This window comes from Lissotriton vulgaris, chromosome 5, assembly GCF_964263255.1.
Source record: "Lissotriton vulgaris chromosome 5, aLisVul1.2, whole genome shotgun sequence".
Lineage (NCBI taxonomy): Eukaryota > Metazoa > Chordata > Amphibia > Caudata > Salamandridae > Lissotriton > Lissotriton vulgaris.
The window spans coordinates 829,498,205-829,522,364 of NC_141693.1; the positions used below are offsets into that span (position 1 = coordinate 829,498,205).

At 42.8% G+C, this 24,160-nt stretch overlaps 1 protein-coding gene across 1 annotated transcript in view; it reads right to left on the reverse strand.

Annotated features, from left to right (window-relative positions):
* TLL2 (tolloid like 2) overlaps positions 1–24,160 on the reverse strand; it is a 2,097,051-nt gene that overhangs the window by 1,661,536 nt on the left and 411,355 nt on the right. The gene's annotated exons all lie outside the window — the stretch shown is intronic.

Sequence of the window (24,160 nt, forward strand, 5' to 3'; positions counted from 1 at the left end):
AGGCGACAAAGTAGAAGTTGGAGAAATATATCAACTATTACTAGCTGATCGTTTGGATGACTTGAATAAGTATAAGTTAAAATGGTCAAGGGACCTGGGAGAGCCAGATAATATTGTTGAGACACTTATTGGAGTATCTAGGGAAGTACTTATGTCAGCAAATTTGAGGGCTCAATTCTTTAAATCCCTTTTTGATTTATATTATACTCCTGCACGCATGGCTAAATGGGGGTTTACATTTGATGGCAAGTGTTTCCGTTGTGGAGAGGACAACGCGGATAGTGTACATATTTTTTTTAAATGAGATAAACTGTTGAGATTTAAATCAGAACTAGAAAATTTGTTGTCATTAGTAATGAAATTAAGGTTGACTATTACATCAGCAATGATGGTAATTGGGATGGGGCCTCCGAGTAAAAGGGATAATCCACTTTATGTACATAGACAACTTATTTTTTTTCCAATGACGGTTGCACGTATATGTATTGCTGCTGAATGGCTTCAGAAAGAACCACCTGTGTTTGAACTATGGCAGGCGAAAATGTATAATTACTGTAAAATAGAATGGGGTTTGTTTTCTGTTAAAGGGGCAAAGAAACGCAAGATTGGTTTAAGTATATGGGGAGTATTTAGGGATTATCTTGAAGATTGACACACCAATGGATTTAGCTATCTAGTTGAATTGCTTTTTATTATGAATGTATTTCTCGGAAGTAAAAGTTTACTTCATGTGTTTTGCCTTGTACTAACCTTGCTACTGTGAATAATAAAAATATATTTTTTTAAATGGGAGTCTGTGAAGGCAAGATGGCACCTGAATGAGGCTACCACTTACCTCTTGCCTCTCTTCTCTCCCGCTGGGTGTTACCCCTGTGGAAAAGGATAATGCCCTGGGGGCTCCAATGGACCAGAGACTAATGCGGGCAGACGCCCGAGTAGCAGCAAGGCGGATGCAGTGCACGTTTGTACAGGAGAAGGTCGGGACTCTGCAGCGTCAGCTGGGAATCTCTTGCACGGTTGCTGATGACAGCTGTTTCTGGGGTTGTACACGTTGACGGCTTTGGTTGACTGGCTACCAGGACACTTCTGGAGTTCAGACCACAGAGTCTATGGCGATGGCTGCTCATGGACGAGGGAAGAGGCGATTGGCTAACATCCCTTAACAGCCACGCGAGAAAGAGACAGAGGCTTAAACGGAAGGCAGGAAAGTAGACCCTTGTGCCGGTAAGGGGGACAATCAGAAAAAGGGAAACACTGAAGGGCATGGCAAGTTAGTCTCCCAATGCCTGCCGATGTCTGGGGAATCAGGGAAGCTACAACCCTCCATTCCAAGTATGTTTTTGCGCAAAACATGAGCCAAAATGAAAGGGTGGCATGATGGAGACAGAAAAATCAAGGAAATGACAGCAGTGGGGAAGTGCGCCATATGGGGGATTTGGTGTGCAACCCAATACAGAGTATAATACCCGGAATACAAGGCGAGAGAGAAAATGAGAATCTTCCTGCTCAGGTTGGGACCCCATAGCTGTCAAAATGCGATAGTACTATCATGGAAGCACCCCCACATACTGGTTCTGGGGATGGAAATGAGAAGGACACTGTGCTAAATAATAACTGTTCACTCAATGCTTCTTCCAATAAGGCAGAGACTGAGGTGGGTGTTAATACACCAGATATCGCAAACAAAACTAGGCACTAAATAGCTAGAGGGGGTAATCCCCAAAGAAAGACCATGAAGACTGGACACCTATCCCCAGACACTCGGGATTTTTTTATTCTTTAACTGAGGAATCAGGGATATCCGATACTGGCATCTCTGTTAGTAGTGATGGTAGAGTTTCTCCTTCAAGCAATAGCAGTATGCACAGGGAAAAGGTGACCCCGTAAAGAACTAAACGGATATTGGGGAAAATACCCAGTAAAAGAGACCTTGGGGATAGAGAGGATGATGAAGAATTGGGCGGGGATTACTCAGCAACACAGCTACTACCCCCGGATACAATAAGTGAAAAGGGGGAATCTCCAAGGGAGAATCTAGGGGGTGAATATGCGCAAACAAATGATGGGAAATCGGCTGAGCCCTCCCTGTCCCTGATTCGGCAATCCCTGCGACTATTATTTCAAGATGAGGTCCAGTCAGATAATCATCAGGCACAGTTAGACTAAAAAAAAATATCAAGGATCGGTTCACAGGATTGAGAAAACATTTACTGAGATCCAAGAAAGATTAAATATGGTGGAGACGTGCACTGAGGCAGAGGAGAACACTGTAGATACACTGAAGGTCCAGGCTACATTGCAGGAGAGTACCTTGAAAGATGTGATGTGGAAGCTGGAGGAGTATGAGAATCGCCAGCGTCGTAATCATTTGAGACTGCTAGGCATACCTGAAAATTGTGAAGGTAGGGATATAAGGAAATTTACAATCACCATCTTGAACAGTTCTTTGCCTGAACTCTCCCACTGGGATTGGGACAAGGAAGTCCAATGCGTCCATTGATTTCCTTTCAACACCTGCAAGGTACACATCTAACGATCAGACACTACTTTGTGCCATACTAATTTACTTTGGAAATGTTTTGCTATGCCAGGCTGTGCACTATCTGGCCAGGCCTAATGCTAAAAGGAATTTTGAGAACTTCCTTTTTGACAAACCAGACTTTGCACATGCTACCGTGGAGAGGAGATGGCAGCTCAGACAGCTCATAACCCCTTTCCAGAAAGTAAGAGCTGTAGATTTTTTACAGAAGAATCGAGCCAGGTTGAAAGTTATTTTTCATGGACGGAATTCCAGCTTTATCTCGGACATTCAAGCTCAGAAGTTATTGGACGACATCTCAGCGGGGGCCACTGGGAGCAAAATATAAGCTGGTTATATATGTGAGAAAGGCGATGGAGGGAAACTGTTGCACCCTTTGAGTGGGAAGAATAATTTTCCTTTTCCTTTTCATTTTCCTTATTTGAACACTGGTGGAGGGGGCTCATGGTTAAGCCTGATTGCCTAAGATGCGGCGGTAGGTGGGGAAGGGAAAAGGAGGAAGAGATTAGCGTGGTGGGTTTGCTGTATAATGAGGGGGCACCAGAGTCAGGGAAATGATATAAAGCGTTATGGGCAGATTTCAAATTTTAACTGTCAATATATGTGGTCTTAACGATATAAAGAAAAGGCAGTGGGTCGGACTACAATACTTTGAGCCAACATCATCTGTCTCCAAGAAACCCATTTTGAAGGATCTCAACTTCATGTGCTTAAAACATTAGGTTACATGTTGATCTGTGAAACAAAGCAGGGGGGCAGGATTTGGGCCGTTGCTATATTGGCTAAAGGCGGCAGGATGCAATTTACGCAGTCATATTCTGATAAATTTGGTTGATGGGCTATCACAGAATGTCAACACGGCATGGGTCAGAAATTGACACAATGTACGTTATATGGAAATACAAGTGACAACCCCAGTGTATTTGATAACCTCCCTAATGAATTGCTTATTGTCCCCTACCACTGATTCTATGTGTGGGGATTATAATATTAATTTACCCAGTGACTAGTCTTTGGTGGCTGGATAAATACCAGGGGAGGAAACCGAAAGTGTTTCAGGCCTTAAGGAAGTTATGCCAGACCCATGATTTGATCGACTGCTGGCAAATGATGAAACCAAGCGACCTCGGCTATACCTTTTTTCCAACCCACATATGATTTATACCAGACTGGACTATATGTTCGTCTCCAACACTCTGAGTTTAAAATGTAGAATAGAAAAGTTACTGCGGGTTTTATCAGACAATAACCCGTCAGCTCTGAATATAGAAGTGGAAGTAGTCAGTCGAAATGTGAGAACTTGGACCTTTGAGAGATCAATGTTGCCAAATGAGGGGTAGTGCAGGCATATGAGACAAGAGTACATCAATTGCGGTGGTGTGGGATGCTCTGAAAGCAGGGATTAGGGGGGAAACACTGCGGTACTCCTTAAATTTTAACAAAGAGGCCATACCAATAATGAAGTTTCTGCAGGAAGATCTGGAGGCAGCTGAAGAGGGGTTGATAAGGGCTGCACATAAGGGACAGGAAGTGGAATCAGAACAAAGACAAGTGGCAATGTCTATGGCTGCCATTATGGATATATTAGTAGAGAAAGCAATAAACAAGGCTACAATTCAAAAGGAAGCAGTATACAAACTAAGTAAACAGATGTCACCATTTAGCAAAAAATCATATCTAAAATATTACAAGAAATGAATGCCCCAGAATTTGGTCGGACTACTGAACCAGAAGCAATCAGGGAGGGATTTTGGAGGTAATATCAAACATTAAATAAGGCTAAGATAGTGGAGAATCCGAGTAAGTTTGAGGAATATCTGGACTTGACCCCACTTTTAAGATTGGAGGAAGAAGACAAGGATAGCCTAGATTGTCCGCCACAGTGGGATGAGATTTTACTCTCTATGAATAGCTTCGCTAAAAGGAAAGCGGCTGTTACAGATGGTATTCTGACCGAATTCGACACCACCTTTTCCCAGCAGCTAAAAGGAATAATCAATGATCTATTCACACACATGTTTAATGGTGGGTTGCCTCCGGGATCATGGTCTCTTGCGAAGATTGTGGTCTTCTTAAAAGAAAATAAACTCTCCCTACAACCAGGGTCTTATCGCCCTATTACACTGATAAATGTGGACTCCAAAATGTATTCAAAGTTACTGGCCAGCCGACGTGCGCCAGTAATCCACAAAGTCATCTTGGATCGCCAACATGGGTTGGTCCCTGATAGATCTTCTATTGACCATATCCAGAGAGTGATTTCACTATTCGACATCACCAATGTTGCAGGAGACTGTATGGCACTCATCTTGTTGGATGCTGTGAAAACATTTGATAGGGTCTCATGGCAATATTTGTGGATGGCCATGTCTAGAAGTGGCATCAGGGATGGTTTTATCAAGGCAGTACAAATGTTATATACCGAACCATCAGCGGTAGTTATGGTGAACGGTACTCATTTGGCAAAAAATGTAATCTCCAGGGGGACCAAACAGGGGCGCCTGTGCTCCCCTATCTTAGTTGCTGTGTTTATTGACCCCTTTATCCGTAGGCTAGAGAATAATACATTAATACCAGCAATCTGGTCGCAAAATTGGCCTACTAAGACCTTGGCCCATGCCGATGATATCGCTTTGGTTACACCTGATCCAAATACTGTCATGAAAGTAATCGAAGATGAGGCCGAGCGTTTTGGGCAGATCTCTGGTTATGCTTTGAATCAGGGCAGGAAACAGATTGTGCTCAAGGAGAAAATCATGATGGCAGATAACCGGGTAGTTGAAAGAGCCACTTATCTTGGTGTTAGTATAACCTCTAAACTGGATAATTTGGTCAAGAATAATATGGAACCCATAGTGGAACATACAAAAAAGGATCTTGCAAGGTTTACACTTATACTTATCCATTGGGGGTAGGTGTAATGTAATACAAATGTTGTTTCTCCCAAAATGGTTTTTTTTTTTTTTAGGGCCATATGTTTGGAATTTACTCCTCAATGGTTTAAAGCAAATGAGAATATGTTTTCTAGGTTTATATGGGCATACATGTGACCTCGTTGAGCACTTAGGTTCATCACCTTACTGAGGGACAGGGGGGCTTGGCCCTCCCAAATTTGAAAGTATATTATTGGGATGCCACACTAATCTATAGCTTTGAGTTGCTTAGGATTAATATGGATAATAATAGACCAACTATTAAGGTTCCCTCACCATTTGAAGTTATGTCGAAGGGGGGGGGGGGAGACGGGAGGATGTCTGTGGCAGCAATTACATGATAGGTATTTCAAGAAAGTTTGTTTTAAAACTCTTTTTAGTATCCATAAAGTATGGAGTACTGTATGTAAAATCTTGGGTGCTGGTAGGATATCCTTTTATACACCTATATGCAACAACCATAATCTCCCAGAGATTTTGGGAGATCTATACACGGAGAAATGGGTTCCGGCTAGGATTGTTCAGATTGGCAGGTTTTTTTTTCCCTTTAAGGCTTAGGCCTTTTGACAAAATTAAAAATGAATATACCCTCAATCGAAGTGATTTTTTAAGTTCCTCCAGGTTAGGCACTTTCCCTGGCGGAAGGGAGGGGGACGGGTCAAGTTTCAGAGAGTAGAAACCATTAAAAGTATAGTTAAAGATAAAACTGGATCTATCAGGGAAATCTAAGGTTTTATCAATGCTGCTATGCCCGATGATCTGGACAAATGGTCTTTAAAATAGCAGGCCAAACTTGGGGTCTCAGCCGAAAACTTTTTGTATGCTTATGAAATGTCACAATTTCTTTTAATGTCCACTAGGTTGCAAGCACAATTTTACAAGATATGTTTCTTGTCGTATCATACACCCAATAAGATAGCCACATGGGGGGGCGGAAAAGGAACAGTTTGTCCATGCTGTGCACTTTATAAAGCCAACATCACCCATATATTCGCATCCTGTAAGGTATTGCAAAAGTTAATTAAAGATATATCACATTTTTAATCAGAAGTGTTAGGAACTGAAATAGCATTATCAGAAGATGAATAATGTTAGGTATGTCCGAAACAAATCGAGTAGAAAATGGACATGGATTGATTTTCTTTATCTAGAGCTATCTTAAGGATATGCACCACCTCTGCCTAGTTGAATCCTAGCCAACCGTTTTTTCAACAATGGCTTGCCAGATTGTTAGCAACTTCTAGCCTGGAGGTAGTTCTATCTAAACGGAAAGGGCGGCATTTACGAGAAAAAAGGTATGAAAATGTGGGAGTCTTAATCAAATGGATGCAAGGCCATAGCGGGTGTTGATAGAGCCTATGTATGTTTTATCACCTTTTGAATACTTTTGTAGCGAAAAGGGAATACGCACATGTCACTTTATAAATTCACATGCACCTTTATGGATATCACCTGACTAGAGATCCACAGGATTGGACCTGGATGATTGATTCTCTTTGGAAGCCTATAGGTTACTCAACAAATAATGATGTTATATATTGCACCTGATGAATTATGTGTTGATGTTTTACCTGTCTGAGGGGGGTGGGGGTGGTTAAGCATGTGAAATAAAATGAATAAAGATTATTTTTTTTAGAAAAAAGGAATTATAAGAGGCCTGCATGATATTTATAAGGATTTACTGATATAAACTTTAATGTCGGTTTTGTTTAGCTGGGAAAAGGGTTTCTTGTTTTGGGACGTAATACATCTACATCACATTTTCAAACTTTCAAGAATTGTGTAAGCACAGAAAAGGAGATCTGGTGTTTATGATAAATACATTAAAGATAATTTTGGGGTTGTGTGCTTTTTTGCCAATGTAAGCCCAGTGTAGGCTGTCCAAAAAGTGTCTTTTAATACACTTTATTTGTTTAAATAGATTGCCACGAAGAGCATTATTTGACTATTACCTTAAAAAAAATGGAGTGCTGAGTTTCACTGTATGATATTGATTATTCTATATTTGCCCCAGCTAAAAATATTTCACTATTGATCAGGGCAATTGCTTGTATGTTACTTAATAACTGACTTATTTTTAACCCTCAACACCAGAATGGAGACAATGGAGAACATTCTAAACCAGAATGGAGTCAATGGAGAATATATCTAAACAATGAACTGATAAGCAGTTTGCCATACCTGTCCATCCCTGGAATCACAGAGTGCCAGAATCCGTGTCAGATGGTACGAGGTAAGCAGGAGCTACTAGGCTAAACCGTGCTGGTTAATGGATTTTATTTCGGATTGTTCCGGTGCCTGATCTACTGTGAGTCATGAGTGACAGGGCCAAGTATTTACCCTGTCCAGCACTTAACTCTCAGTGGTAGGGTGAGTCAAGCATTGGAAGGCTCTTCAGGGGTTGGTGTAGCACTTACACAGGCTGATACCTCAAAATACAAACAGTAGCAACAATAAGGTGACTGTCCAGTAAAATACTAGCTTATATGAAAAAAATATTATTTTATTATAATGTAAACAAAGCATAACATCAACACACTAAAGTAATCTTTACAGCTTTTGGTGTATGTGTGCTAGCATCGCCCTGGGTATGATCCATGTATAGTCCCTCTTCTCACGTATAAGGCAGTGAGGGACTCACAGATGGGTCCCATGTTAACCCCACACAAACAAAGTATATGTTTGGCCTTAGCGCTCAGCTTCTAAGTTTGTGCCTGGCTGCCTTTAACAGCCTCACCCAACCCAGAGGACCGTATCATCCCTTTTGCAGCCTTCAGTTTCCACAGGTTGAGTGCCGGCAACTTCTTGCAGTCTTTCCCTGATATCACATCTCCCCCCCTCCCAGTCTTCAGATAATCATGTTCATGTTGGACATCCATGCTTAGCTCCTCCAGCGATCATTAAATGTAACCAGTAGTTCCCATGGCGCAATGAGTAAGGGCGACAGGCCCAGCTCCACAATGGCACCTTCTGGAGATACCGGGAGAGGGGTGACCCACTTCAGTCCGCACACAGGCAGAAGCCCTTCCTTTACTGTGCCCCCACCTTCCTCAGCACACTGGTGAGGTCAACTTCAGCACACACACAGCCTGACATTACGGTGGCCCCCCTCCTAGTTCACATGGGGTTGAGGGTCAACGGACATGGCACATTTTAGGGCGTCGGCCTGAATTTTACGTTGGACCTTCCTGAACATGGAGATTACTGAATTGGCAAAATTAATCAATCGGCCTCACTGAACATCTCACACTTCACTGCGATCCATTAAACGCAATTCTCTCTTGGCCTCACTCCATCCATGGGGCATACAGGGCAGGGGTGCATGGCCGTCACCATGCAGGTGACTTTTCAGTCATAACACAGTGTAACTAAAACCTCCTATTATTTTAACTAAAATATATGAATGATGTTGAAGCCTCTCTGGAAGGGAATCTAAGATGCGTGTTCTAAAAGCTGCTCGCTATAAATAATTAATAAAATTGGATAACCTATGTTGAAAATCCTTTTTCAGGTCAAATTAGAAAATACAATCCTTGGACTTTAAAGCATGTTATGGAATGCCAAGAATCTGCTGTTCAAAAGGAAGGTTCCAACAACAAAGCTGTCCTAACAATTCTAGAGTACACACAGTCTGATGTATTAAAGGGTTTCCAATTATGCGGCTAAGGGAAAATGCTTTTTTGCATATGGGCCATAATGTGGGCAATCAAAGTGTTTCTGACAGATGACCAAGATTAATATTATCAGATGTAGGAAACATATGCTGGCTACACTTTTCAACTATTGTCTGAACTGCCTCTTCATTACACCCCTTGGAATGGCAACCTTGTGATGATCAAATACAAAAAGGCTCCATCTAACAAACATTGTTCCTATATATTTATTATGGCTTCACTAACAAATGCTGTCAAAATGTTAGTAAGGTTTTTGGTAATGCAACTGGAATGCTGGAATGAGCATAATATTTTACAGTTATCACTGAAATGCATGTGATGCTACTTCGGTGGAATGCAGGAGTATAATACAAATCCTTATACCAAGATAAAACCTTGAAGATCATTTTATGAACCAGTCTTCAGCCTTTGATCCACTAATCAAATAAGGATTTGTAGAAGTAGCTAAGGAACCAGAAGATAGTTCCCTCTATGCTGTCTCTCTGAGAGTTGTGTTAATAGTGTGGGTGCTTTTACTAAAGATCATAGGGTATTATGTTCAAGCATTATTATATAAAGACCTCCTCTCTCAAATGGGTTTATGTAAATTGCCTCTGTTAAAGGGTTTACATAAAATAAATCTAATATTATATCCAAAATATGTATGGATAACATGACATAGGAGATGGGAATTTAAATATTGAGACTTTTACTGAATGGCAAAATGTCATGGTTCCTTCAAGCACATCTACAACATACTAAAATCTATTTAAATATGCATTTTAAGCATTTTACACCAGGCATGCCCCCTTGATCCAAATACTAAAATCTACAAAGGCAAACTGATTGCAATTGACTTCCATTTATTTAAAAGCTAATGTGAGTAAAGTGGATAAAAGCAAATATGCTGCTAAACAGGATAATGTGCTAGCACACTTTTGATACTTTTTCCTCAATTTTAGGGCAAACAAACCTATGTATGCAAGATCTATGGACAAGTGCAACTGAAGCCTGAAAAGAAGATGAAACTTGCATTTTGGAGCAAGGGAATAAAAATACAAATGTTGTGCATAGCACCTGTATTAAACAAAATAGTTTTAGAGCTGTATGTCAGCTGTCAAAATATAATAGACTCATGTGACCCAATGTTGCATGAGGAAATAAGTAATATAACTTTATATCTTTATTAAGCATAATTCTGAAGCTATGAGTAGAATTACATGGGCTACAGCATGTGGCTTTTCTTAAATACGTAGACCAGTTTTGTGAACTCTGCTAAATATTCTGATAAGACTGCATACATGGTCGAGTTACCATGTTTTTTTTAAGTGGAGTATCATATATATATATTCACTGAAAAAAACCATAGGTTTCACACCAGTTATAGTTAGCAGAACATTTTACTCATACAAAACCATTGAAATTCCCACGTTATAGTTAGTTGGACTCACTATAACTCGCGCGTCCGAAATCCACTGCTGATGATGTCACATATTAAATCATTCATGACATGGTCAGTGACATCATTGATGACATCACTGATGACATCTGATGACATCACTGATGACATCTCAAATGACTTCACTGATGACATCACTGATGACATCATTCAGTGTCTGTGTGTTCCTGTAAAGTTAAAATGTGTTTAACATATTGATGAATGAGTGTATGTAGTTGTGTCTGGATAATGGATTTAGTAGGTGCGTGACTGACTGTATGAGTGGGAGATTAAATGTGTCTTACTGAATGCATGGGTTAGTGACTAAACTGTCTGAATGTGTGCATCATTATGTCTGTTGTTGTGTAAGCTGCTGCATGTGTTGATCAGTAGCTATATGAGTGGCTATATGGGTTATTGATTGGTTGCGCAAGTATTTGTATGTGAGGCTGAGTGTGTGTGTGGGTGCCTGGGAGGTGTGTGACTGTGCATAGATGTGTGAGCAGTTGATTCACTTGGTATAAGGGTTCAAGAGTGCATGTGGAAAGAGCTGTATGGGCGGTTGACTGTGTGCATGGGTGTGTTGGTGAGTGAATGGATTTCTCAGTGCTACATGTCCAAGTAAGTACATATATAAAAAACAGTGCATGTGAGAGTTGGCATATATAAATAACTATACATGAAAGCCTGTGATTGCAGAAGTGACTGCATGGATTAATGTGTAGTTCTATCAGTGATTATAAAAGAGAGTAAGTATGTGTTAATCTATGTTTGAATAAGTAAGGTTTAGTGTGTATAACTGTATAGATGAGAAAATGGGAGTGTGATTGATTCTTTGCATGACTGACTAGGTGTGTGAGTAACTCCGTGGATAAGTGACAGTGTGTGAGTGTCTGTATAGGTGTATGAGTCCATATAATAGTGTTGTATTGATGACTGACTGTATGTATGAGTGATTGTATGTGTGAATGACTGGATATGTAGGTACACTTAGGAATCAGTGAGTGCGTATGTAGTAACTGGTATTGGTGTGTCAATGGTTTTTGGAATAGTAGTCTGTATTTAACACTGGATGTATCAAAGGTTAGATTAGAGTGTGAGGAGTTGCATCGTATTGTCACATGAATGATGTCATCAGTGATGTCATTTGAGATGTCATCAGTGATGTCACTGACCATGTCATGAATGATGTAATATGTGACATCATCAGCAGTGGATAGCGGGCACGCGAGTTATAGTGAGTGCAACTAACTATAACATGGGAATTTCAATGGTTTTGTATGAGTAAATGTTCTGCTAACTATAACTGGTGTGAAACCTATGGTTTTTTCAGTGAATTTGAAAGGTTTTTTAAAAGCTAATTCCGAACTATAACGTTTGTGAAACCTATGGTTTTTTCAGTGAATTTCATAGTTTTTTTAAAAGCGAATTCCTTTGTATATCAACTTTGTAACCTACGTTTTTTTTGTTTTTTTAGCTGTTTTTTATAACTATTAATTATTTTTTTTTTAATTATTTGTTCAATGTATATATTTTTTTAATCATATTTTCCTGGGGCGCTCAGGGTGCGCGCACCGGTGAGCTTACCCGTATCATTTTGTCTTGTAGCGCTCCGGGTGCGCGCACCGGTAAGCTCTTCCAAGAGCGTAGCGAGAGCGCTAATTCTGTGTTCGTAAAAAAAAAATGTATGAAAACTAAATAATAATGCAAGACATTCAGTACCATACTTAAAAAAGCAGTATTTGTGATTTACGAAATGAAAATGATTTAGCATTTCCGTAAAGCCAGCAAAATGTCACTCAGGCGTGCCGTGTAAGCGCCCCCGGAAGCACCTACGTTCGCACCACGTAAGTGCCCCCGGAAGCGCTTCGGTGCGCGCAGCGTAAGCGCGTCAAGTCATGTGACCTTAAAATAACGCTTTTCATTGGTTGCTAACAGTTTTTTTTACAAAGAATGCAATCCCCACCCATTTCCTTGACTTCTTCTTTCACTTTTGTGACTGCAAGACCTATCTTTTTGCTGCTTAATCTTTGTTGGATTATCATGGCTGCCAGAGCATCCAGCAGCAGTGATGACTCACATGGATTTATAGATGAAGAGGTTCCTCAGTCTAGAGTTAAGGAGCATTTTATCTGGAATTTTTTTTCCATACCTGCAGACCAAAAAAAGTAAATGCTCCAAAGGTGGAGTGTCTAATTTGTCACACTGTCCTGTCACGGGGTGACCCTACCAAAAAGTATTCCTTTGGAAAGTCAACCATGATCCGGCATGTCCAGAACTATGCCCGAGAGAGTGTCCGGGCTTTGGCACGAGAGGCTCCAGGGGACGGTGCTTCTACATTAACTGGAGGAGCAACTGCATCATCAGTGAGGGGGCGACCGGAACAGCTGATCCCTAATATTCAGCCTGCTTTTAATGAAGCCAAAATTAAATGCAGACAATGTGATCAGCTACTTTGTTATGGGGAACAAAGTGTTATGCTCATGGTTCGAGCAATAGAGAACCACCGCTGCCATCCCCAGCCCTAATTTTGATTCTTTTTTTTTGCTCCTGTTGAGCAGTTTCCCATTCCCTCCCAAAGAAGAAAAAAGAGTTATTTTCAGAACTACCTCCAATTCTCATCAAAGAGCTGTATTCTTAAAACAAATAAAAAGAGTAACTGAAGTGGAGTGCAGTGAGAGAGGAGAGGAAAAGGAGTCAGAAAGCAAAGAAAGGGACGAGAGGGGAAGGGAAGTGAAGTGAAGTAGGGGGACTGAAAGAAGGTGTGTGTGGGGAAGGAGAGTGAGGAGAAGGAGAGTGGACATGGGAAATGAGAATAAGTGAAGAAAATTTAGTAAAGGAACAGGGGTGTGGAAGGGTAAGAAAAGAGCAGTGATGTTTAGGAAAGAGTGGACATACAGACTGGATAAAGACAAGTGAGTGTGAGACAAGGTGAGGAAGGCAGTGAAGAGACAGAGAAAGTGAAAGAAAAAGTAAGAGTAGAAGACCGAAGACCTCATTTATGAGGCCATGCGTCACTTTTACGCCGCCGGTGCGTCACTTTTTGTGACGCACCAGTGCTGTAAAAAATGCACCTGGTTGAGTCATATTTACAAAGTGAAGCATCTAGGTAGATGCGTCACTTTGTAAACCCCTGCACCACATTATACCTGCGCCAGGTGTAATGAATGCAAAGAAGCCGTATTGGCACAAGGAAGGGTCGTAGAAGTGACGCAGTGAAATCTATGAGATTTCACTGCGTCACTTTTAGGACACCGTTGCGTCAAAATCTTGCGCCTGCCTCACAGCAGGCGTAAGACTGGTGCAGGCCCTTTCACATGGGGCTGGCCCCATGTGAAAGGATGCATTGCTGGAGTTGCGTCACTTTTGTGACACACTCCAGCAATGCATCACTTTTGCGCTTACAGATACGTCAGAAATACTGACGAATCTGTAACTCCTTGCGACATAATGCGTCATACATTAAATATGACGCATGAGTAGAAAACTGAAGACCTCATTTATGAGGCCATGCGTCACTTTTACGCCACTGGTGCGTCACTTTTTGTGACGCACCAGTGCTGTAAAAAATGCACCTTATTGAGTCATATTTACAAAGTGACGCATCTAGGTAGATGCGTCACTTTGTAAACCCCTGCGCCACATTATATCTGCATTGGTACCTACTTGTAGGTACAAAAAACACCAACATAACACAACAGCTCTTTTCAGAGCTAACTTACCTCTAAACACTCTACATTATTTTTTTACTCGTGGTGCGCTCAGGGTGCGTGTACCGGAGAGCGTACCCGGGTCCTTCTAGGCCCCCCTCAGAAAACCTAGGGGGTCAGGGGGTATCTACTCTGCCCCCTTTTAATTATTTTCCCCTTTCTTTTTCCCCTCTTGTGTCTCGAGTCTACCGAGACACAAGATGGCGGACTCTCCAGACTGTTTAGAATGTTGACAGACACCCGACAGCCAATCAGCTTTCCGCTCGCGCACTCCCGTGGCGCGCCGGGTGCGCTCCCTGGTAGGCGTACAGGTGAGCGCCCGGAGCGCGCCTATAGATATATATGTGTTTTTGAAGTTAATTTTCAAAAAAAACACTGGAGCAATTTCCAACAAAATAGCAAAGGCACATCTGCGTACCAGTCCCTACAATTTTGCCAAGTTTGGCGTAATTCCATTCAGCGGTTCGGGCTGTAGACTTGTCAGACCGTCCTATGGAAATTAACATAAGGAAAACACGTTTTGGGACCCCCCTTTTTTCTCAGCCCCCACTTCATGAATCCCTCCGAAACTTCCAGGGAAGGAGCTGAGCGGAGTGGAGCTGGCCAAAATTTGGGAAAATTACACACAAATTCCTCAACCGGCGCCAGAGTTATTCCCAATAGAATGTTGCGGATTTCCTATGGTAGCCAATCCTAACTATAACTACCTCCTGGCGACTGCCAGTAGGTAATATATATATATATATATATATATATTTTGCAGTGTTGCAGTAGCCATTCTGTAGTTATAGTTAGGGTAACCAGAGGGATGGGTTTGTGTTTAACATTTTGCCCCTTAATAAATTTGCACCCGTTTCACGATTGTCCGCGAAACTTTGGAGATCTATTGCCCCCATTTAATTCTCAGAGTAGTTAAAAATTATGTTGTTTGGTCATGGGGGTGCAAAAACAAAAGGGGGGTCCCACAACAGGTGTAAAATCCTATGCATTTTATATATCCTATTTGCGTAGTGCAAAAACAGTCAGCCGAATTTTAACGAAATTTGGAAGGATTATGAATGAAGGTGTGCAGATGATTCTGTGGGGGTAGTGCAGGTAAGTAGGGTGAGTATTACATTGGTTTTAAGCTTTCATCTTAATTTAGATATATCTGTTGCGACAGTAGTACTGCAGTACACCTGAGGCATAAGCGATGACAAGTCATTAGCTGGTTGGCGAATGACTGCCTCTACAAAAGTTAAAGGTAGCCATCTTGTTTTCACCTCAAGTTTCCCTATGTTCTGCGTTACGCCTTGTAATTTCGGTGAGTATTAGGGTTGGTATTTTGCCAATACCTATTACCACTTTATTAAAGTAGTAATAGGTTGGGAAAAATATTTATAAGTTTACTAGCAGCCCACCCCAGCGTTGCCTGGGGCAGAAGGGGGCTGGGGCAGCATTTCAGGCTTGCGTGCACTCATGGCTCCCGCCCGTCCCTCTGTGCGCACCCATGGCTCTTGGCTGCTTCACTTACCTCACCAGCCGGCGTTGTCTGGGGCAGAAGGGGGCGGGGGCAGCATTTTGGGCTTGTGTGCACTCATGGCTCCCACGCGTCCCTCGGTGCGCACCCGCGGCTCTTGGCTGCTTCACTTACCTCACCTGCCGTTCCTCCCCGCGCTGCTGATTTCACCGCTCCACTGCTCCTCCGCTTCTCGCTGCTCCTCACCGCTTGACCGCCGCTCCTCCCCACGCTAATGTCCTCCGCTCTTCCTCTTGCTCATGAACGCCGCTCCTCCCCGCGCTCCCGATGTCATCAAGCAGACGTCGCGGCCGGCGCTACTTGCAAGGCACAACTTTATTTTTATTTCTAAATTTTTTAAACAACGTATATTTTTAATTTTTATATAGCCTATGTCCTTCTGCTTGCCCTGAGATTTTCAAATATGTCTTGGGTGTTTGGATTGGTGGTGTACTTTTCACGTTTACCTGGCTCAAAGGACACAGTTCTCTCTTTATAATAGTAGTATAGATATATTGTCACATTGCCCATGGGGACATTACCATCTTCTCTAAGTTAGTATGAGCACGCTGCAGACTGTCCGCTGCTTTGCGCATGTTACTACACAAGTCTGTTTTGTAAATGCCTGTTGTGCCAATTTCACATTCTGTATGTTTCTGGGATTTAGTCTGAACATTGTGAGCAAGGTCAGTAAACAATGCCCCTTGTTATTCTGTTCTGATCAGACCCTAGCACCTAGACAAAACATACTAATGCAGCGGTTGTTTGGGAATACATACTTAGGTGTTATTGCAATACATAATTAGGTACCACAACTTGGAGAGGGACTTTTCCAGGTAGAAGAGCAAGACAGCACCTTTGATGTAGATCTACCAACTATAGACTGAGGTACAGGGTCAGCAGATAACGCCCAGAGATCTTCTATTATATAAACATTCAGCTTATTTACAACTGGAAGGAGGTTAGGCTACAATGTATTTTTATAATGACAGCTCCTTTCATGATTTATGGACTACCTGCTATGCTAACTGCATTTGTATTATGCATTTTCCTGATTATTGTGGCAGATATACTGCATATTGGAGCACGCTAGTAAAAATAAATATTTTAAACTGGTGTATCTGTCAGATCTTATTGTGGACAAGTACAAGAGTGAAAGTGAAAGGGTGTGCCTTGTAATTGGGACTCCTGAGAGAGTCGGAGTGTTGTGTTCTGGTGTGTATAATCACTTGTTTCTCTGTGAAACAGTAGGAGAGCAAGTGAGACACTACAGCTTATCGGTCCTGGGCTCATGGGTACTAAGGTGGAAGGATGACTTGTTTGTGCAGAATCCCTGCAACAATATATATTTCTAAACTTACAGGGTACTACTGCAATATAAAAAAACATATATGTTTTTAAAACACTATAGGACATTATATTTTGTAAATATAGTGTGCTAAAGTGTATGTTCCAATTTTAACATATTTAAACATTCAGAAAAAAAGGGTACAGAGTAGCATTACTAAAAATTACCACACTACTTTAAATAAAATGCCACTCCCCGTAGAGTGCTTCAAAAATAGAGAAATTTTCAAATAACAATGGTAACCTTACAAAATAATTTTGTGATACAGCATTAGTATCGGAAACCTCGCTATTTATAGGAAAAAAATATTACGAAACGTATCCATTTTTTTGCAAAAACGAATTCCACTTTAGTAAAGTGTGCCTTAAACTTTTGTAAAGGCAGTCATTAGCCAATTAGCTAATGATTTGGCATCACTGTGTACCGTGGAAGTAAAGCCAAAAGCACCCATATTTCGCAAACGAAGTTTAAATAATGTCACCCTTATGAAATAGTTACATTACTTAACTGAACTACCGGAAAAAAGCATTCGATTTCACTATATGCACAGTAAAAAAGTATTATGCAACATGCATTGAATTTAACTCGTTTTTGGGATCCCCACAATATTCACATATTATAGTATATATTTTTGCAACAGTTCCATCTTTAGACTCACTTTAATGCTACATTTCTTTTAATGTACACACTTCACTTTACAGCACTCCACTGTTGGTTTCATTTACGATGCTCCACTATATGGAATTTACAGTATGAAGCTCCACTTTATGACACAATAGTATACCCCACTACATTGAATGCTAATCCACTGTAAGTTACTACACTGTACTCAACCCAACTGGACTGTACACCATTACAATGTACACCACTACACTCTACTCTATTATACTGTTCTCCACTATATACGAGTATGCCAGTTTACTAGATGCCCCTAAATTGTACTGATCACAACTCCACGCAATTAAGGTGTTCCCTATTCGAATTTACGCTATCCAATAACATACTTTTCCACTATGGCCCACTTCATGGTACACTACTGGAGTGTACGCTATTCCAGTGTCCGCTACTACACTGTACGCCACTCCACTGTACTGAAATGCACTATATGCCACTAAATGGTAACACAATCGACTGCATGCTATTTCGCTGTACAAGAATATATTCTGCACCACTTCACTAAACCACATTTAACTGTATGTGACCACAGTCTACGCTTCTATAATTACGCCTATTGAGTTGTACACCTCTAAAGGGTACACTACTCCAATATATAGGACTCCATTTTTACGTCTAAACAGTTAACAGCACTAAACTCAACTTGATTACACTAAACACTACTAAATTCTATGGTACTCCAGTCTATCGCACTATAGCTTGTGCTACTCCACTATACGCTGTTGCGCTGTACCATAATACAATATGTATTATGGTACAGCGCAACAGCGTATAGTGGAGTAGCACAAGCTATAGTGCGATAGACTAGAGTACCATAGAATTTAGTAGTAACTGTAGTCTGCAGTAAACCGCTCAGCAACGCTCCAATATACGCCACTCGTTTCATGTAGTTCAACTTTACAAGACTACACACATATTCATGCATGCATAAGCAGAGGAGCTTCTCCACAGCGCATTCAACCTGCAGACATTCATGCACATATAATAAAAAGTTGCAGGCATCCATGCGTACTTACCAGTCCTGCACCCTTAGACTAAGAAACATTACATTCATTCATACAAAGGAACATACCTATGAATCCCATGGACATAAACACAGCACACCAACAGAAAACTCCCAACAGCATTAAAGGAACTCTTGCACATGTCAATAGACATATGCTAGAGGAGTGGCAGAGTTAAGCGGTGCGCTTTAATACAAAGCAAGGCCTTGCACCTTTATTTATTATCGTGCTGCTTTGACTTTAACCACGCCTTTAATGGTTTATGATCATCACCACTTTCCTCCACGAATCCAGTGGTGGTTAGCCCATAGGGGGTGCAGGGGCGGCGTACCACCAACAAATGGGCCAGGCCTGACTTGTCTCCAATCACCTGTTGACATGAGGTTACACTTTTACAGGAAAACAAGTGTTTGTTTTCAAATTAAAGTGTAACACCATGGCAGCAGCAATAGAGGCTCTACTGTTCCTTTAAACTGTACTTGTGTCAGGTGGTGGTTTCTTCAGCCCACCTCACACATTCACAGTCTATAGCAGACATGAAGCACTTGCCTCGGGAAGTACAGCATGTCTGCTAATGAGGCTTCGGTGAGGCTTGTCAATCTTCATCCCTTTACCCTATCAGATGTCAGTTTAGGGGAGAAGCGATGCCGCCAGGCCCTATCCTGGCACCTGAGGGGGCAGTGGCTCTTGTTCCAGGCCAGCTCAAGCAAAAGCTTTTACTTATGCCAGCTTCCGCTTGGTTATACTGGAACGCAATTCGTGGTTGTTAGAATGCTGGAGCTAGAATCACAGCGATGCAGAATGTTGAGTACCAAGCTATAGTTCCATTAATAACTTCTGTGTGTGTGATCATGCGTGGCTGTGATTGTTTGTGTGTGCGTTTGTCGGTGCGTGTGCATGATTGTTACTGTTTATGTGTGTATAGTTGTATGTATATATGCATGCCTGTGTGTATGCATGATGTGTGTCTGTCTTCCGCCATGAATACAATCCTTACATGCCAGCATTTTAACTTTCATAAGAGGGAGAAAAGTATGCATGAATATTCTTTTTTTTCTGCAGCCTCGTTCCTGAGTTCAGTTACTATTTTGCAATGTTTTCTCTTTTTAGAGTATGTCCATTTGCAGCGTCATGTTGAATGGAAGGAAGGTGGGCAACGGGTGGAGTAGGCATTGCAATGCTATTAGTTTATTCAACATTGGGTTCCTTTGCGCGACATGGCACAGTCAATGCCAGGTTTTGGCCAGCTTCCTATATTAACCTCATGCAACTAGAATGGTTTTTATACTGTACAGATGCTTGTGAGGTTGGGGTCTTGACTCGAGTTTCTTCCATTTGGAGCAGCCAAGGTAAATTTTGCAGTCCAAATGTTTTCTTCGCATTCTTGTACTTGTAGCCCAGTGTATAACATTCAGCATTATAAATACCAGAATACAAAGAACTGCGAAATGATTCACTGAATGTGTGATTGTTTTATTGGTTCGGAGAATTCAGCGCTCTGTGATGCACATTTCTTTATTATAAGGATGGCATGGTGTGCTGCCTCTGTTTTTGTGTGATTTCCGAGCAGAGAAGGTTTGAGGCTTGGTTTGTCCCCAGGGAAGCAGTAGGCTAAGAGATTAGACTGTGGCACTCAAGAGACAGTGTGTGCTTCTGTAGGGTGGCATAGGCTTACCTTATTGGATCAATGCTTTATTCTTTATATTACCTTAGGCAGGATCACGGACAATGCTGTAGCGTCTGAATGTAACAGTGCATTGGAGTCCTGCAGCAACAAGACACAGGCAACACATTTGCTGAGTTGGACCACGCCTAGTCGCCTATATCTTGCCAATGGAGTCATGAAAAGTGCATAGGCAGGCACTGGAAGCCTACATTCAGTGCCTTCCCATGGATTAGCCCATGCCTTACATTTAAAGCCCTAGAGGCTCATATGTGGCTTTAGGGCAGGCTCAAGGCATGGGATGACAACTGCTTGTCAGACAATATAAATATTTATGAGCTCCCTGTCTATAAGCAGCAGATTCCTCAAAATTGGATTCCTGCAGCCATGAATGTGTGGGCAGTAGACTAGTATTCAAATCGGTATCCCCTAGCTCACACACTATAACTTAGATCTTACATTTGCGCGTCACCACTTTTCAAATCTACCAGCCACCACTGCACAAACTAATACTGTGTATTTGCATTTCTTTTTTTGAGACAGTTAGACCAATTCAGTTCCTTTCCGAATGCACTCAGCCGACAGCTAGTCCTTCTCCTATCCCCGAATCACCCAGATTTTGGGTGAAATCCAATCTGTTGTTCTCATCCACTTTACTTTCTTTAAATGTGCACAGGCGCATTGCTTTGCCTGGAGAACGAGAACACTCCATTCAGGCGGTGGGTGTCCCCTATCCTAATGTCCAAGGCTGCAAAGTATTACGCGGCAAGTGTCCTCTGCTATGCAGTACTGTCTAAGGCTGCAAGGTATCTGTGTGCGTCGCAACTAATATTAGCTCACTTTCCTGTCTTTGATCCTTAATTTTGATATACCATCTGCATTGTTTTCAATTCATTTAAGCTACATATATTTATTGTTGCAATCCTTAATATACCCATCTTTTAGATTCATCACCCCACAATAACCTCCCATACACCTCCCAATTGCTATCCAACCCACAAATACCACAATGCCCAGTGCCTGCCTAAATCCCCCCATAAAAGTGCCCCCCTCTTCTCTCCTTCCAACCCTCCCACCACACCCCCAAATACAGAGGCAATCAAGCATAGCTGAATGATGTGAGTCTGACAGACTGCCCCACCGCCCCCCTTGATACAGTAGGAGTGCCCAATCAATATCGACTTCTCAAACTCATTTGTTTCTATAATGGCCTTGTGTGGCACTGCAGTGAGCCACCTATAGGGCCCCCACCCCTTTTTTAGGTCTCGCCTGTCAATGCGCATGCGCATTGAGCTTGCGAGACTATAGGTGCTTAAACTGAGTTTAACTACACTGGCGATTTGATGCTGTGCCCGTGCGCTTTTAGGTCAATGCGCAAGCGCATTGAGCTAAAATGCGCGTGCACAGCATCAAATCGCCAGCCATCTGTTCCCCAGCTTGGCGCCTCCGCTCCTGCTCTCTCCTGGCTGCTCCTCCCCTAATTATTCATGGCCGGCCGGCCGGCCGTACTTTCACTTTCACGGCCGGCAGGCCGTGTCTAGTTTTATTTTTTAAATGTGGTACACATTCGAATGCCATTGCATGCTGCATCCGTGTTTTACGCGCACACCACGATGTCACTGCCTGTTCTACAAGCCGCCTTGTTACCCTATGTCCTGCTCCACGCAGAAGCGGTCGCTCCCCTCACCTCCCCCTCTTGGAGATATCATATGCGTTACTGGTATTGTCATTGTAAGCTATCTGTGCAGCGCTCGAGAACGGTGCTCATTTGTACTTCTGGCACTATAACTGAAATTGATTCTGTGCAGCGCTCGTGACCTGTGCGCTTTAGTGCTACTGCTTTTAAATACTTATTCTGTGCAGCGCTCGATAACGCTACTTGCCTCGCATTTGTCATTGCTAGCGCTTTCATTGTTGTGCGCCTCGAGATTGTTGTTGGAGCATTTGTTGATTTGTTTGTTTATTGTGCAGCCATTTTGTTGGGACCACTTGCAGACCCTCCCTGCACCTAGATCCCGCCTCCCAGCTGACCCTCCCACGCTCCGCCCACCTCCACTCTCCATTTAAGAAGATGAGCCAACGCGCAGCGGCCGCGCCGAAGGTGCGCCAAAGGTAAGCCCGTCTACGCCCATCCGCGGCAAGCCCGCGCCCAGCGCCAGAGCCCCTGGCCCCCGTACCACCCACCCCAGCCGCATTACATACGACGCCTCCACCCTCTTAGCCCTAAACCCCGGCCAACACCCATGGACCCTTCACATGCAACTCCTGCAAGTATGACGGCACCAAGACCAACTCCTCATCTACTAACACCAAAAGAGATCTGACACCAACCACCTAAAATGCATCCTGCTCAACACCCGCTCGGTCCACAGACACGCTATCGACCTTTGGAATCTACTAGACACCATCTCTCCGGACGTCGCCTTCCTAACAGAAACATGGATGAACGCCTCCTCAGCCCCAGACATCACCATTGCCATCCCGGAAGGCTACAAGATCATCCGAAAAGACTGCACCTACCAAACAGGAGGAGGCATCGCTATCGTCCATAAGAATTCCATCCGCATCTCAATCAGCTCAGACGTCAACCTCGCTAGCGCCGAACACCTTCACTTCCAGATCCACACCCACCCCAAGACCACACTCAGAGGCACCCTCCCCTACAGGCCACCAGGACCCCGTGCACAATTCAGTGAAGACATCACTGACTTTATCACCCCACACGCCCTCCCCTCCGAGGACTACATTCTATTGGGAGACCTCAATTTTCACCTGGAAAAGAGCAACGACAGCAACGCCACCACCCTTCTGGACAATCTCGCCAACCTCGGACTCAAACAACTTGTTAATACCCCCACTCACTACGCAGGTCACACACTCGACCCTATCTTCACCTCCAGCAAACATATCTCCTTCAGTCACACCACAGTTCTCCATTGGACGGATCACAGCTGCGTTCACTTTGTCTACAAAAAGACCACAACCATCCTCAACCTACTCTGCGAAGAAACTGGAACAAAATCACCATCAACCAGATCTCCTCATCGCTTCTTCAAAACCCCCCTGCCCACTCTTCGAACCCCAACCAAGCAGCCATTAACCTCACTCAATGGCTAACCAACAGCGCCGACAACCTAGCACCTTTGAAAAAACGTCAAATCAAACTAGGCAGCAAAAACGCCCCCTGGTTCCGCGATGATCTTAAGAAATCCAAGAAACTCTGCCGCTCCCTTGAGAAGGCCTGGAAAAAAGACCCAAACACCAGCACCAGGGACGCCTTCAAAAACGCCACCCGCATACACCACCAACTGATCCGGACTGCCAAGAAAACCGCATTCAAAGACCGACTAGACAACAACGCCCACAACAGCAAGGAATTATTCAACATCGTCAAAGAGTTTACCAACCCCACTGCCAACTCCAATGACATCACTCCCTCTCAAACCCTTTGCGACTCCCTAGCTTCGTTCTTCCATGACAAAATCGCAGACATCCACAACAGCTTCGACAACCAACCCGGAGACCAACCCACCCAACCTTCTGCCGTACCTTCACCCCCCTTGAACATCCCTAATGACTGGAACCCAATCTCCACTGAGGACACCATCCGCCTGATGAACTCCATCCACTCAGGATCCCCCACAGACCCATGCCCTCACCACATCTTCAACAAAGCAGACTCCATCATAGCAACACACC